Below are 12,838 nucleotides of genomic sequence, written 5' to 3'. Positions count from 1 at the left end.
TGGGGACCAGCTCTCTCCTGTGAGGACCAGCTCTCTCCTGTGGGGACCAGCTCTCTCCTGTAGGAACCAGCTCTCTCCTGTGATGACCAGCTCTCTCCTGTGGGGACCAGCTCTGTCCTGTGGGGACCAGCTCTCTCCTGCAGGGACCAGCTCTGTCCTGTGAAGACCAGCTCTCTCCTGTGAGGACCAGCTCTCTCCTGTGGGGACCAGCTCTCTCCTGTAGGAACCAGCTCTCTCCTGTGATGACCAGCTCTCTCCTGTGGGGACCAGCTCTGTCCTGTGGGGACCAGCTCTCTCCTGCAGGGACCAGCTCTCTCCTGTGGGGACCAGCTCTGTCCTGTGGGGACCAGCTCTCTCCTGTGGGGACCAGCTCTGTCCTGTGGGGACCAGCTCTCTCCTGCAGGGACCAGCTCTCTCCTGCAGGGACCAGCTCTCTCCTGTGGGGACCAGCTCTCTCCTGTGGGGACCAGCTCTCTCCTGTAGGGACCAGCTCTCTCCTGTGGGGACCAGCTCTCTCCTGTGGGGACCAGCTCTCTCCTGTGGGGACCAGCTCTCTCCTGTAGGAACCAGCTCTCTCCTGTGATGACCAGCTCTCTCCTGTAGGGACCAGCTCTCTCCTGTGGGGACCAGCTCTCTCATGTGGGGACCAGCTCTCTCCTGTAGGAACCAGCTCTCTCCTGTGGGGACCAGCTCTCTCCTGTGGGGACCAGCTCTCTCCTGTGGGGACCAGCTCTCTCCTGTAGGGACCAGCTCTCTCCTGCAGGGACCAGCTCTCTCCTGTGATGACCAGCTCTCTCCTGTAGGGACCAGCTCTCTCCTGTGAAGACCAGCTCTCTCCTGTGAGGACCAGCTCTCTCCTGTGGGGACCAGCTCTCTCCTGTAGGAACCAGCTCTCTCCTGTGATGACCAGCTCTCTCCTGTAGGGACCAGCTCTCTCATGTGAGGACCAGCTCTCTCCTGTGAGGACCAGCTCTCTCCTGTGAGGACCAGCTCTCTCCTGTGAGGACCAGCTCTCTCCTGTGAGGACCAGCTCTCTCCTGTGAGGACCAGCTCTCTCCTGTGAGGACCAGCTCTCTCCTGTGAGGACCAGCTCTCTCCTGTGAGGACCAGCTCTCTCCTGTGATGACCAGCTCTCTCCTGTAGGGACCAGCTCTCTCCTGCAGGGACCAGCTCTCTCCTGTGAGGACCAGCTCCCTCCTGTAGGGACCAGCTCTCACTTGTAGGGACCAGCTCCCTCCTGTGAGGACCAGCTCTCTCCTGTGATGACCAGCTCACTCCTGTAGGGACCAGCTCTCTCCTGCAGGGACCAGCTCTCTCCTGTAGGGACCAGCTCTATCCTGTGATGACCAGCTCTGTCCTGTGATGACCAGCTCTGTCCTGTGAGGACCAGCTCTCTCCTGTAGGGACCAGCTCTCTCCTGTAGGGACCAGCTCTCTCCTGTAGGGACCAGCTCTCTCCTGTGAGGACCAGCTCTTTCCTGTGGGGACCAGCTCTCTCCTGTAGGGACCAGCTCTCTCCTGTGGGGACCAGCTCTCTCCTGTGGGGACCAGCTCACTCCATTGGGGACCAGCTCTCTCCTGTGATGACCAGCTCTCTCTTGTAGGGACCAGCTCCCTCCTGTGAGGACCAGCTCTCTCCTGTGATGACCAGCTCTTTCCTGTAGGGACCAGCTCTCTCCTGTGGGGACCAGCTCTCTCCTGTGGGGACCAGCTCTCTCCTGTAGGGACCAGCTCTCTCCTGTGATGACCAGCTCCCTCCTGTGGGGACCAACTCACTCCTGTGAGGACCAGCTCTCTCCTGTAGGGACCAGCTCTCTCCTGTGATGACCAGCTCTCTCTTGTAGGGACCAGCTCTCTCCTGTGGGGACCAGCTCTCTCTTGTGGGGACCAGCTCTCTCTTGTAGGGACCAGCTCTCTCCTGTGGGGACCAGCTCTCTCTTGTGATGACCAGCTCTCTTTTGTAGGGACCAGCTCTCTCCTGTGGGGACCAGCTCTCTCTTGTGGGGACCAGCTCTCTCCTGTGGGGACCAGCTCTCTCCTGTGAGGACCAGCTCCCTTCTCCAGCAGCGAGGGTGCATATCAAGTGATCTGGTGGCGCGATCACTGCGATTTCACGGATGTGGCAGTGCGCACATCGGTTTACATGCGCTCACAAAAACATTATTCGAGGACGTTCTTGTGTTGCTCATTTTGAAGCTAATTAACTGACTCGTTTTTTTTCCCACGACCAGTCAAGCGAAACCGAAGCACTTTCAGTGCTTGCTGCTGGAAATTACTTTCAAAACAATGTAGGCACTTGTAATTTATAAGAAAATTTTATTTTAAAAATGTTAACCACATATTTGTGAATTTCACAATTTAAACAGACGAGGCTTAAAATACACCATATTTTGCCAACGATGGCATAAATGTTCGTATTCAATTACACCTATGCTTAGTAGTGTAGTTTAATGTTTTATATGCTAATCTCGCTTTATTTTATTCTTCAGCAGGTTATTTTGACACTGCTTCTTCTTCTTTCGTATGGCGGATGCAGATGCAGAGCAACACGCACAGTTTCACGTTCAGGTGGTCAAGCCAGATAACTGCATCAGGAGCAGCGGAGTGTTTCGCTGTGATATCATTCTACTTTACTCAGTAATATTTTAGAGCCGTTTATCAAGCCACTGCTGGATGAAGACCCTCCCCCATGCTGTGTTTGTCATGGGGGGTGGTTTGACCACACTTCACCACACTAGTTGGTGAAGGGGTGAGCACTATAATGGGTTTCAGTTATCACTCAGCACCAATGTTAGCCGTAGTTGGGTTGCTGGGTGGTTCACAGCACAGTTTCACTAATCACCCCCCCCCCCCACCCCAGTTAGACTATGATTTATTTTGTAATGTTTAATTAACCCAAACAAGTCGTATGTTACATATGTGCATGGCGTTTGGTAATAACCACGTGTTTAGTGAATTGAATGTCTGTTAAAAATAAATGTAATTATTAAAAATTGTAGACAACCAGTGGCAATAGCTGCAGTGTTGGGGAGGTTTTCCACGAACAATGACTGGAATCGATGTACATAACTACGAGATGGAAAATGGTTATTTAATTTATTACCCTTGATAAATTCCATTAGGATTAATAAAGATAATGACAATACTGCAGTTATCCTGGAGACAAGTTTCTGAATAATACATTTTTAATCCAACCCACACTTTTTAAATTAAACATGCTGCCAATCACAGATATATTTTTTTTATGCTGTAGCATTAAAAAAATGTAAATTTAATTGGCTTATTAATCCATCATGTAAAACACTAATTTCATTAAAACAATCCCAAAACATTAGGTGAAATTAAAATACATTATTTCGCCTACTTAATTACGATTTTCAGCCTGCAAAGAACCAACGAATCATCTCTGAGTGTATGTGGAATAGTTCATTTACAGACAGAGTGGCTTGTTAGTTTTTTGGTGGTAGCAGACGAAATTCATCTCACGATAGGTTGCAAAGGTGCGCACTCCTAAAGGTAATTTATTCATTAAATATACTTGATTATTTTTTAATAGACCTTGAACAGATAATGACAACGGTGCAGCATCCAAGAAATAAAGATAAACTGGCAAATTTAAGATTAATGGCTTCTTTCATGCCTTTAAAGTTATGGTGGCTTCATTTATCATTTTAATTGCATTTAAATACCAATGTGAAACAAAAATAACAGGAGATCAAAAATGTCATTCCTCTGAGAATAAAACATGAATTAGCATATTTTAACATTTCAAGCAAAAATAAAATACCCGAGCTGATAATATATTAGCTATTTATTTAAAGCTACCAACATGCATGTCCGTAGCTCTATGAGCTTGCATGTTCTTAGTCAAGGGGTCCAAATCATTCAATGTTGCTAGCATACCAACGCGTTATTTTGATGAATATTATAGTTAATGTGTAAACGTCCTGGGTAAGGTGGTAAACTGCATCTCGCGATCTGTGTCACATAAATAAAACACGCAGGGTTCGGGAAAGCAAGCGCAAACATCTCAACTATAGCTACATGGCTATGGATTAAGAACAGTGGCATGGGGTGTAGTGCTGCAAACGTGAAGATGGGGATTGAGGTCCAAAGAGGCATAGAGCTGCCCTTGGGCAGAGAAGTGAGAGAGACGGATATGTATAATCTGTATGAATGGTTTTTTTTTTTACGTGTTTCCTCCATTAGTTGGCATCTCAAAACATCGTTTAAACGATTGTCCAAACATATTTTGCTGCACACCAAACGAGTTATTGTTTTATTTCAAGTGGGTATTGGATTTTATTCTCTCAGGAATTGATCTACTTTGCGCTCATGAGGATGACAGTATTTATTTGTAAATCACTAGATACAGGGCTTCCATTGCTCAGATGACCACAAACTCACGACAATAACATTCACACCCCCAGTCAAGAAACACCATTCACAATTGCAATTGCTTTCACGAAATAACTTATGTTTGCAAATATAATTGTTACATAATTCAATTTGAAATAAATTCACAGCTTTTGTCAATTCACCCTCTCGGCAAAGCCCTCCCCCATGCCATGTTAGTCAAGGGGGATTTTTGACCATATTTCACCATACTGGCCAGCGTGTGTCAGTAAAGGAGGGGGGGGGGGCACAGCACCAGTCCAGCTATCGCTTGCCACTGATGCTAGCTGTGGTCAGGATTTGAACTCAGGTCACCGGGTTCACAGTGTAGTGCACCAATCAAATGTGCCACTGCTGCACCTCTATTCAAAATATTTATGCCAAAAAAAAATCTCATGGATCATTGTGACTACGGTTATTTGTTAGGTCTTGATGAAGGACGGTGCAGAAGGTACCATGAATAAATTGAATTGACAGACAATGCGCTTCATACGTGGCAGGTGATGGTCAAGCACAGACATGTGGATATTCAAGGATATTTATGGCTAAAATTGACAGGAATCCTTCTTAACTCACATTTAACAGCAACATTCAAAAGGCACAAATGGGCCATTTTCTTTCCAGGACTTTGAAATAAACCTGTAAAAGGCTAGCTTAACAATTGGCTTTTTTCATGAATCACTTTTTATGACAGTAATGATGTGTCTAACAATTGTTCTTCCAGTATGACACCAACCCCATCAACAAAGCAATGCCTGGAAGAAAAATAAATAGTACACTGCAAAATGATGAATATTCACAAAAGTGCACACGCCAGGAGATTGTTGCGTAACAAAAAAAACTTTGATTTGTTTTTTTTTTGTATTAACAAACCTTGATTAGAAAATATGCCCTTCAATGAACTCCAATAATTACACAAACATCAATAAGGCTGCTCGCAGTCTAAATCTGTGCTTTCAGTGATTTGCCCATATCCCCGCTGGTTGCTGTGCTTATTCTGCTCATCAGGATAAAATGAGGCCATCTCTTTGTCGGTGGCCTGAGGCAAGCACGCTACCTTTTTAGTGCCCTCACCTTTGAGATGAAAAGGACAATGTGAGTTCTATTTTTCTGCTTTCATCGCTTTCATTATTAAACTGCAACGGTGTTAATATTGTTGCCAATATATGCGCATGCCGCAAAGGTGAAAGAATAAGAGTGTCAAACTGATAGTCAAAATCATCATGGGACCTCCTTTGCCAGTACCAAAATATATTAATAGGGTTTTCCCCTTTTTTCTGGCAACAAAAATTGACACTTTATATTTAATACTGTACATTTGCCATGAAGCTTCTTCAAAGTAATTATGTTTTTTTAACAGTTGTTTTACATTGAATATAACATGAAGTTAGATCATTAATTGGGCATGATTAAATGTTAATTGATTGCATTAACATATTGCGAACTGTAAACTAAAAAGATGATGCCGTGGAAAGTTACATTATGCAGTAAAATAAGATACAGTACATTTGCGAGAAGCTTTGTGACTCAGGTATGATGCTTCGTTTATTTATATTCAGATATCGAACGTGATGAGAAGATAAAGAGCAAGAAGTGACCGTGTGGCCAAGAGGTCAGAGATAGCACTGCTGAAATTCGGTTTGAATCCTGGCTTTGAGCATGGTATTCAGTACCCCAAGGTGAGAGCTTTGAAATTCCCACAAGAATCATATTTAATTCTGATGATTCGACAATTGGACGATTCTTACAGGAATCGTTTTAAATTTGGTTTTTGCATTTGATTTGGATAAATTCCAAAATTTGAAATATATATTTTGCTTTGACTGTAATGTCAAAATCTCATTGCAGAGTGCATGGCAAATTGTTCCACCTCTACTTTGTAAAATCTAAAGGCGATAGAAATCCTGTGACAAATGCTCCTCTCTGGCACATGTGCGATTTACAAATGCATTTTTTATCTAGTGACATGCCACCTTGGAATTCATTGGGATTTTTTTTCCTTCTATTTAAGACGATAAAAGGCAAAAATACAAGGTGGACAGAGCACTCCAGTTGGTAAACATAAACCTGCTCGTTTAATCGGTGAACATCACAAAATGGAACGATAATTTTTTATTGTAAAGAAAAACTATACTTGGGCTTGGCATACAAGTGTGCATCCTATCTGAGCCCCTCCATGGAATTACAACGGCTACCTTTCTAACCTTTATTTTTTATTTGTTTTCACCCATGCAAGCCATTATAAAATAATACAGATATATATGTGTAGACAACAATTATACTTTTTTTATTGTTTCCCTCGAGGCTCTCCCTTTAGCACACATCCTCAACTGACACAAAGGTAATTTTTAATGAGTTGGTGATGTTTTTTTTACTCCATTTAATTGTCTACTCATTCTGCGAGATAAGGGATGCCCCCAAGAGGCCACCCCCCCCCCCCCCTTTTGAATGAAGTTAAATGCCTTCTCACCCCACCGTGACGCTTCTGCGGTGGTGTTGCGGCCCATTTCGAACATGCTTCCGAGTGGTACAGCTATAACAAGTACGATTTCAGCTTTGCTCAAATCAAAAATATGTGCCCCCTTATCTGACAGATCGTGATATTCCCCAAGATTTTTGGCAGCTTCAAGAGCAATGCAGTCCATCCTCAGGGACATCTCTGTCACTGTGGCAGCCAATTGTGTTCTCATCATCTCTGCCTTACATCGTTTTTTTTTCGATCTTTACTTGCCTTCTTCTCATTTCACCATCAGTTGAAATGCCAAAGTTCCAAGGCAGAACAATATTACCTTCAATTCATTTTGCACGATTCATGAATTCGGTATCCGTTTGTTAAGTATTTACTATGTAGACGGTAATCAAACGAGGCCACTTGTAAGAAGTCAATCAAGAAAGGCAACTGTCAAACGCACTCAGCCGTGTGTTCTTGCACTTGACACCTGACATGGTGATGAAGATGTGACAACTTTTTGTTTACAATACCCAGGTTAATGCCAAAACGTTACAGATTGCAGAGGGGAAAAAAAACATATACAGTAAAAAATAAAACGCAGGAAAATTTTGCCAAATTTAATTCTTTTTTGTTTCATAGAATAGATCAGATCTGTGTTTAAATATATACACTAATTTAAATCTGAAGCAAACACGTTTCAATTCAGATAGAAGTGATGGGAGGATAACTAATAGTACAGAAAGCAAAGACATAAAATAGGAAAAACTAATATTTGCTCCATCTAGAACTGCTCGTAAATATTCCTCCCCTTTCAAAGTTTCTCTCCTGCAGTGAAAATCTTGTCCAGTTATTAACGCATCGTTCAAACGCTCAAACACATATGACAACAACATTCTCTCCAAACCGACCAAGGTAATAGATTTAATGCAATTAAACTGCATCAATGTCCCTTTTTGAATGCATATAGGCTAACAGAAGAAAAAAGAAGAACAGTGGAAAAGAAAATCTGATTTTTTTACAAACAAATTTTCATTACCAGATGGTCCACCATTCTGCACCATAACATGGGATGCAAGAAGTCGCTTAACCTTTCTGACAAATGCCTTTGCCTGCAGGGGGTATTCTAAGAAACTCGCCACTTTTTCGCTGGCCGGTGATACGAATATAAACGCAGGCGACATAACGTGCAGAATTTGAGCAGCACATTATTTTTTTTTTGGTAATGCGTCTTAAACAAACATGCAGTTTGCGCTGCCCATCGTTGTGGATCTGTCTGTGGAATAACATGGGGGACCTTGTGCTGCCCAGCAGGATTATGTTATACATTTACTTGTTGCAATCCAACTGTGTATAATCAAACAATTCAAGCACTGGCAGGCAAACAATTGCTACTACAACAATAACAACTGAGTTAAATGTACATTCGCGAAACAATTATTGAACACTAAATTGAAACGATACAGAAATTGCTCCGAAGTATATGAGCAAAGGCACTTGTAGATTACATTTTTTTCTTAAGTTGATCGGTAGTTTGCATGTGGCGAGGTAAAGTCGAGATAGCCCGACCTCTTCCAAGCCATAATATAAGAATAGGTTTTACCCATTCTGGCAATAAAATAGGTGTTAAGATATTCTTGGTTCTTTCGGTAAAGTCACGTAGAAGGGAAACAATAAAATAATATTGCTTGCCTTTTACGTGACTTTACCGAAAGAACCAAGAATATGAATCCCTGCAGTCACGAAAGCTTTAAATCAAAGGTGTTAAGATGTTAAAATACCAAACTGAGCTCCCAATGTTCTGATAGTGCATTGTCTTTGTGCTGATTGCCTTTTGGCGTCCTCTGGTCTAACACTGTCTGAGACGAGGCTCTAAAGAAAGCTGTCTCTGGTGTGGACCAATCATTTTCAAAAACAATGCATCATATTATCGGAGCACGTTTTATGTTTGCATGTTCACCACAAGTATATGTGGTTAATGCAGACATGATTCCTTGCAAAAGGTTTCAGTTTGGTGTTTTAACACCTTAACACAACTGTTTTATTGCCAGAGAGGGTAAAACCTATTCTTATATTTTGATACTGGCAAGGGAGGTCACATGATCTCTTCCAAACCGTCTGATGAGCATGGAACAGTGGACCACATATGCCCTGGAGGGGCTCTCCAGAGCTCCCTTCTGCCAGCAGTGAAGTGGGCAAGTAATTGCAAGATTGCACTTTTAACAATTACTTTAACAGTTCGTCAACCAATACATTTCGGGGGACGTTATTTTTTAATTTCGCTCAATGAAATTACGAATGTAAAAAAAAATCAAGGAGGCAGGGCGTGTTAATTGCCAAAAGAAAACAAAGTTGATCTATCTGAAAATGGGAAATTGTTGTTTATATAGATGCTATCAAGGGACTTTAATCTGGAGGCCGCTAAGAGAAGATTAATTGCATGTTGTTTCCTTTGTAAGATTCAAAGAAAAACTCATCCAACCTCATCGCCGTACCTACCTACCTTAAAATCACAGAAATGACTCTGAATTGCAAGGCTCATTTTTCTAAGTGAACTGCTTCGGCATGTCGGGCCAATTAATTTTGAATAACCTTGACTGGCAAATGTAAGATAATGCAATCTCTCTTTCGGTCTCAGCAGTGGTATAACCATGACGATGAAAGACAGTGACTGCGAATGAGAGGGCAAAATGTAAAATGTCCATTGTGAAGACGACCAAGATGAAGGCGCACTTGCAGGAACCAGGCCGTATGAAATGCATTTTTGAACTCGGAGTCTTGATGATCTACTTCAGCACAAAGTGGCAATTATCACATGAATGCATGGGGGCAACCAAGCAAACAAGAAAACAAAATTTTACCAAAACAGAGTATTAGTCCTCAGGCTGCATAAATGAATTCACTATACCGTTATGACAATGTAAGAAATAGTTAATGAGACAGAATGTTGCAATTAATTTCATATGCCTCCAACACACCTACAGAATAATATATCTAATTAATCTCATACACTCACATTATGCCCATATTCTATCTCATTAATCTCAAATGCCTCCTAACCATGATGTTGCATGTTCAGTACAAAATAATTACACATGATGCTAGTTGTTCAAGTGCTTTTGAGTTCATGATAAAAAAAAAATCATGATGAAAGAATTCAGAAAACACCAGCGCGTACCCACAACTAGTTGACAGCAGCGTTAAAAACATGCCTTGTGTAGTGTGACAGACACCTAACTACATATTTAGAGAGTCTACACAACTTAGTAACGATGTAACAAACTTTGCATTCGCTAGTGTGAATTTGCTCAATGCAAGTCTCGCTTTAAAATAACCATGCACTGCAAGGAGTGCACGCACCTTCAATGGAACTCATTTCTGCTCGCTCTCAACAAGAACTCAGACTAGCCGACTCGCTGAAGAACCTGAGGTCAAATCTACCCCCCAGTAATGAACACAATTCAATCAGGTCAACCTTTGATCCTCCGAAAAGCACACTTTAAAGTAAATATAAATCGTATCACGACGTTTTGGGCGCAACACAAGCGTCCGTCATCAGGTGGGAAAGCATCATGACACAAATGCACACGTTTTCTCATTGAAGTTAGGTCAATCTCTAAATATCACTGTCCTAGCATCATGCTTTCCCACCTGATGACGGAAGCTTGTGTTGCGCCCGAAACGTCGTGATTTATTTTATTTTCTACCTACGTGACTTTACCGAAAGAACCAAAGAGTATGGATTCCTGCAGTCACGAAAGCTTCAAATCAAGAATAAATGGTATCATCTTCACAAAAAAGCAAAACTCGCCACACTCGTGATGTGTTATATTTTCACCGCCACGAGACCACAAAGACGGGAGTCTCAGAACGTTATTTTAAATCGGTGTTCATTGATTGATGTCGGTTCCTAGCATTAAGGACGTGTCAAGATGTGCTCCAAACGCCTGGAGGGTCTCTTGTGAACCAGAGAGGGATGGCAATGCCTGATGCTGTCAATAAGGACGACCCAAATAAGCCTACATTATAGAACACACTCCTGCAACATTCATTCACACTGCTCTAAGTGGATGATGGCATCCGTACAGCGCATGTTATCCTTATTTAGTGCAAGCACAGCAAACCACCTCTGTGGGCCACACACACACACACACAAAACTCCCATTGCACCACACGGGCCCATCATTTTATTGCAAATGCACTAATTAAAGCCTTGACCGCATTGGCCCTATCTTGCCAGCTCGTAACTGGTGGGCCACAATTCAGCGCTCGGGGGGGGGAGGCAGGTGGGGGGGGGTGCCCTGGTGTGCTGAATAGTGCTGGCGGAAAGCATGGAAATCGAGTCTGACTAATGATATCCTTCTCGCATCTCCCAGCGACAATGGATTTTAATTCGGGGAAAGTGGGATTGCCTCACGGGGCGAACTATCTGAGGGCTAACATTTGAGGCTTAGAGGATTAACATGAACTTACAACATTTGAGACAAAGAGGCCCAAGTTTTATTACCACCAACGCAGTCTCGCTACCCTCATTATGCCCCAACGTGATCACAATTTTGAAGACGCATGCATCCCACGGGACGATGGGATTAGTGAAGTATAACTACATGAAGCTCGACATCCTTGCAAGAGAACATTAAGGGAGCTGCTAGGTCTGCTTCGAGCTGCTAAATATCCTGCTACTCACTATCCGCGCGCATGGAAAGTGAATGTTAATGCCAACATCCACACCAGTATGAATAAATATATTCCACTCACCTCAGAATCCCATAATTGTTGCTTTGGCACGCTAACGCTATCATGAAAGTACACGCTAGGAAATCCCACGCGTGAAAATAATCGAAATCATCAAGCATGAGAGACTGCAAAAGTGTCACAGTAATTACCACCCTTACGTTTAAATAGTCCCTTTCATTGTCAAGGCGCACGAATTTAAATGGGAAAACATTATTTTTGTCCCCGTCGAAAGAAATCGATAAACTGCCAAATAACGTGCATTTTTTTGAAGGCTCACAAAAAACACGTGTGACAACATAAAGTTACTTCATATTCCGACGGCCGTGTTGTTACTATTGCAAGCATCACTGATCGCGTAAATTTTGGTATAAATATTAAATGTCAACAAAATACGCTGTGGCCTAAGTGACACACCCTAATTGGTGTCATTCCTCGGCAACGAGAACGGGGCTTAGACTTCCTAAGCCGCAATGCAAAAGGTTAATTGCATTATTTAAACGTTGACTTGCCCTTCCCACCTGCTGCCATGCCTGCAGTTTTATTTATTTTTTTCAAGCGGCGCCGAGCCTTGATTGCTTATTGCACCAAAAACGACGACCGTGGGGCCCGTTTAAGATTTAGAGCATTCACAAAAGCGCGCATTATTGAAGGATGCTTAAACAAACGTTGCGCTGAACTGGTCTTCAGAGAGTCAAATGTTTTGCCGATTGTAAAATCACGAAGCTCGACGGGTGTGAGAAATGGTGACGGATCTCGGGCGGAAAGTCACTTTCGTTCACTCAATAATACCGATACATTTCCATGGATATCAAGTTCTAACAGGAGGCAAAACTGCTGGAATTTAAAGCGTGTTTCTTCTTCCATATCCATATCTGTATTTGTGTTTGTCTCCCTTGCAAAATGGACAAATGATCTCAATGAGATCTAGCTGTCTTTAAATCCAGCAACTCAACTTTAATTTTGACCACCATCTACAGGTAAGTAACATTTCACCTCCAACCCCCGGAGATGCGCACATTTGTCACAATCCAATATAATAATATAATCCTCATCGTCGTTTTTTGCCGTCTTGTTTGCGCTGTTTATCCTTTGTTTTACTTTGTTTTGTGTGTACAGCTTATTTCACTGCGAGGCGAAATGTAACGTGCACACGTGTATTTTGCACGAATTTGAACCGTGCACAATTCAATGCGCCGTAAAGCGTAGGGAAGCATTTCGTCGAAATCAACGAATACATTGTTACGTGCGTAAACATGAA

General features: G+C 42.8%; 1 protein-coding gene across 3 annotated transcripts in view; it reads right to left on the bottom strand.

Moving 5' to 3' along the window:
• Window positions 1-12,838, bottom strand: part of LOC144723278 (teneurin-3-like) — a 469,866-nt gene that overhangs the window by 174,302 nt on the left and 282,726 nt on the right. The window lies entirely within an intron of this gene.

The sequence above is a fragment of the Lampetra planeri genome, chromosome 17, assembly GCF_965212315.1.
Source record: "Lampetra planeri chromosome 17, kcLamPlan1.2.h2, whole genome shotgun sequence".
In the NCBI taxonomy this organism is placed as follows: Eukaryota; Metazoa; Chordata; class Hyperoartia; order Petromyzontiformes; family Petromyzontidae; genus Lampetra; species Lampetra planeri.
Note: the sequence above shows the minus strand (reverse complement) of the source record. Positions and strands in the feature narration are given on the sequence as shown.